This window comes from Trichoplax adhaerens, genomic scaffold (genome assembly GCF_000150275.1).
Source record: "Trichoplax adhaerens TRIADscaffold_26 genomic scaffold, whole genome shotgun sequence".
In the NCBI taxonomy this organism is placed as follows: domain Eukaryota; kingdom Metazoa; phylum Placozoa; class Uniplacotomia; order Trichoplacea; family Trichoplacidae; genus Trichoplax; species Trichoplax adhaerens.
In genome coordinates this window covers 627,462-632,093 of record NW_002060967.1, presented here as the reverse complement: position 1 = coordinate 632,093, position 4,632 = coordinate 627,462, and positions in this window count along the sequence as shown.

Genomic DNA, 4,632 nt, shown 5'->3' with positions numbered 1-4,632 from the left:
ATTTGCTGATGTGGATAACTCTAAGATTAACAATTTCATTTGGGTTACTTNCACCGTTTGAACATACTTTATATAATCCGAATTAATCCTATAATTTCATTTCATGTTTTAGAGACCTAACATTTAATCTGATTCATTCACTAAAGAATTCGCGTCCAATGGAGGCAATTGGGTTGAGATATTTGTGAGAGCTGAATACTGTAATTAAACTTAGCAAATATAATACATACCCCACTCAAAAATTAATACGATTAGAAATCTGGTGTAACACTTTTAAATATACATTCTTTACTACTGAGATGCAATATATAAGTATGATATAGGGTGGTTGACCAGATATCTACTTATAATATGGAGAACTAACTACTTTGCAATGAGAAAAGACATAAAATCATAGCATCGTTGCCAAACGGCGATTAAATTTGTTTATTTATTTTTTTGATACTATCTCATATTAAATATGGATTGGAAGTAGTGACAAAATTTCTGAAAGTCAAAGTGTTAGAAAAAGAGATTCGCTATTGTTACAAAAAATTACTGCTTCGTACTATGTAGACTTCAAGTAAAATTGTACTAATTGCTGTTGGATATGTCTGTAAGAAGTTAATGGCTTATTAATATACCGTGTGTTGCTACAGGCATTGATTTTGTAAATCTAAGATTTAGTACAGGAATTAAGGGAAAGACAATTTATTTTATTAAAATTTTTGATATACTTCCGATTCGGTATACTCATATACTAATTTCTTAATTATTTACGATTTAGGCTGCTTTCAGATAATCTTATTAGCTGGATTGCTGATGGAATGTTTAAAAATTTACCGAAGTTGAAAGAACTGTGAGAATAGTAACTAAATCTCTTTTAAGATATATATTGCGTTTTGGGAGTTTTCCGGTAAGGCTACTGTCGACATTTTTGCATATGTGACAATTTTTTTATACGATCGAGATAACTCACAATATTACCGATTAAAAGTAGTGTAGCAATATTTCAGTTAGAATTTAGGACTATTATCTTATTATAGCTTGTATTTATATTTAAATTAAATTAGTCAAAATTTCACATTGTGGACTCCGTAGATAGACGTAAATTTTCCATCAACGACTATTGCCTACGATATCAAGGCTAAGATACATTAAGAATATTGTATAGTGATAACGATGGTGAGACTCCGAAACTAGCTTATGCCAAACTATTTCGAGTGTCTTACCGCTTATGAATTAAAACGTTATTTTTTACCTGGAATTCCTGAATTCTGAAAATCTCTTGCTATATCAAAGGCCTCGTTCCTCTAGAAGAATGCATTATATTGACTGCGCACGATGAGGCTCAAAATAATTTATCTCGTTAGCTAAAAATTCCAATAAATCTATAAAATGAGCGTATATTGACTGTAATGGATTTTTAAATGATAGTTTGCGGATAATACAGTAGTTAGATAGATAAGTAAGGCAAAAGGTACAACTGCAGTTATTTATTCACTTCACACACCTAACATCAGAAAATTAAAATCAAGATTAAAAAGGACACATTCTTGTTGTAAAGCGCTGTTCTTGGTCATAATCTAGCCGTAAATTTATGGTCAGAATATTCCTCCTACCATTTTGTCTGGGTACAATTCAAAGATGATAAATAATTATTTCATTTTGAAGAGGATTCATTATCATTAATATCTTCAGAATTAAATTGAGAATTAGAATTTTATTTAAATTGCAAATCATCACTTTTTGGGGATTTAGTATTTCTTAATGGAAGATCAATTGCGTAAATCAATATAGATAGTTACACGAAAATGGCACAGCAAACTGACTTAGATGTTAGGGTAAAACATATGCCAACAAACAAATAATACTTCCCGTTATTATTTAAATAATACTTATTATTTAGCCATCAAGTATAATTTATACTGCATTTGCTCAACAATAGTTTGCGCTTCTGAATTAATATTCAATGAATAAATGTCCTTGACCCGGCAGTTATCATGCTAATTATGTAGATTTGGCTATTAATTTATTATTCCTTTGCATCGGGGGAATTTCTGAGGCTATATAAAGCCTCAGAGTTGATAAGTGAGTCAATAAGTTGATCGATAGCAGTTGGTTGTAAATTGTATTTTGTAAGTTCAGTCGGACATTTAATTTAATAGCTTTTAGAATAAACTTTTGATTCTTGGCCATGCGTGTGCTGTTGACTAAGACTGGAATCTAGGTTTTGGTAGATTAAAGAGTATCTAAAATTAGAAGCTTAGATAGTTAAGGCAACTTCAGAGAGGGAAAAATCCAGTAATTTCTGTGTTGCAAGCTCGAATGTTACACTGGGCTATGGTGTCTATAAAAATTCCATCTAAAAACAATGATGATGGTTAAACAGATATAAATTTAGCAATTTCTGACAACAATTTACCGTTATCATTTATGCAAACGCTCATCAACTTAAGGATAGAAAATCTGTAAAACGGCTAATAGCAATCAAGCTTCGTTTTCTTTTTAAGATCATTACAAAACAATCGACTAACAAGTTTACCGAATCACTTATGCAACGGAACGGTCATTGAGGAACTGTGTGTAATTTAAATAATACAACGCATAGCTTATAGGATCCGATAGCATGAGAAATATGTTTTGATTAACTCCAGTTGATTACTGAAAGCTCATTATAAATTTATTGTTTGTCTTTTTGTCAAAATTACAGCTTTTTAGAAAATAATAGAATCGAAAAACTGAAACGCCGACAATTTTCTGAATGTTTATCACTTCGCGTCTTGTTCGTTGAAAATTGCAGAGAAGATTCTATCATTTTTCATGATTATCATAACTATACTTTCGTTGAAGTAGTACATTATTTATTTGCAGAATGGAATGAGCTAGTAAAAATAGTCCGTTATAATTACTATAGCTTACAGTACTGTAGAAGGTACAGTAGCATTAGCGTAAAATGTAATCGAAAATTCTTAAGATTGACTTTAATCAATATTTAGGAGGTTATATAATAATCGAATTTCCTATGTCGGACCTCATACATTCCATGATACGGTAGCATTAAATTATTTGTAAGTATTGCTTCCGAAGTACCTGTGGCGAAATTTTTTTAATCTGCCATGGGTTTGATCATAAAACTTCTGAAATTATTCAAATTATGATGTGGATATTAGTTTTAAATTTACGTGTTTCAAAATCAAGTGTCTTCCAAAATTGAAACACCTCAATTAGTATTTATTATAGAAATAATAAGTGCGCAACAGAAATTTTAGAATTTATGAATTATAAGGCCTTCCTGAGCGATAAGCTATGATTTACATAAATTCCAATTCAGTTCCTTCCGCTAATCGAATGTATAGCACGTAATAGATGATGGCAAATGCTACTAAAGTTCTGATTTCATCAGTTCTTCTTTAGCTAAGGCAGATATTACTGGCGGTAAAAGACAGAGCAGTTGTCTTGATTAATTTTCAATGCTACTTTTCTCCTAGATTCTTACGAAACAACTTTATAGAATATATAGGGCCCAACACATTTTCGGCATTTGCTCCATTGAGGGCGTAAGTTTTCTTGGTATTTAGAATACTTTGCTAGAAAGCAGTTTTAATAAGGAAGATTTATTGAATGTAAGTAAAGTAAAGGATTAACTCTGCTAAAGTTGTATGGGAGGTTTCGCTACTTTCTTCGCAAACACTTTAGTAATAAATTATTAGACTCAAATAAAAATATTCTCTATCGCAATATTCTAAATAATAAAAGGGCAAAATTCTAGAACTTTGGGGCTATGTTTGATTTTAAGAAATAAACAAATTTTACCTTAATTAGGAATATGCAGTATTTAAACTTAAGAAAGATCCATGAGGAAGCTTTTGGCAATTACTCATCCATAACTTATTTGTAATTATGACTTTTGAAATTTTTTTATAGAATGAATATTTAATTAAATGCAAATTATGTCAGTTATAAACTCTTGCAACTTCCAGACAGCTTTATGCTATTTTTTAATCTAAAGGAGCTTATCCCACAATTATTTGAATATCTTACCTAAAGCCTTGTTTGATAGGATTCCTTTCTTAATGGAACTGTACGTTACGTGATAAATTTTGATTATTTTAATCTATTATTTCTTTAAAAATATAATGATTATAGTGTTATTTGGTTGATAAGATGAATTTTTGGGTAAGGATTTATAGTATCATGGTATTACTGCGATTTGGGATACCTGCAAAATTGCAGGATGCCGCTGCATTGCTACTGTGCTTACTAAATTATGTATTGCTGTAATTGTTATCTATGATACTGCATACTTAATGTTATGACATAAACTATATGTTTCAATTCTTTTCTGCTTGTTTTCGTCTAGCTATGATTTGTATATTTTATGATTGTAATCTAATTACGTAACACGATTATTACATGATAACTTTGTATTCAACTCTGTATTGTAGATAATTTATTTAAGCTGCACTGCTCTATTATGATTCTTTTCCCCTGTCTTTCAGTTGAACTATGTAGTAAAATAATGAACTGCTTAGTTTTATATAAGCTAGTAAATTCTTTTTTCTCACATGTGTTACAAGCAAGAATTAACCGTAATTGCTATATGCTGTTATTTTGCTAGCCATTTAACTAAACAATTCATAGCCGAAATTC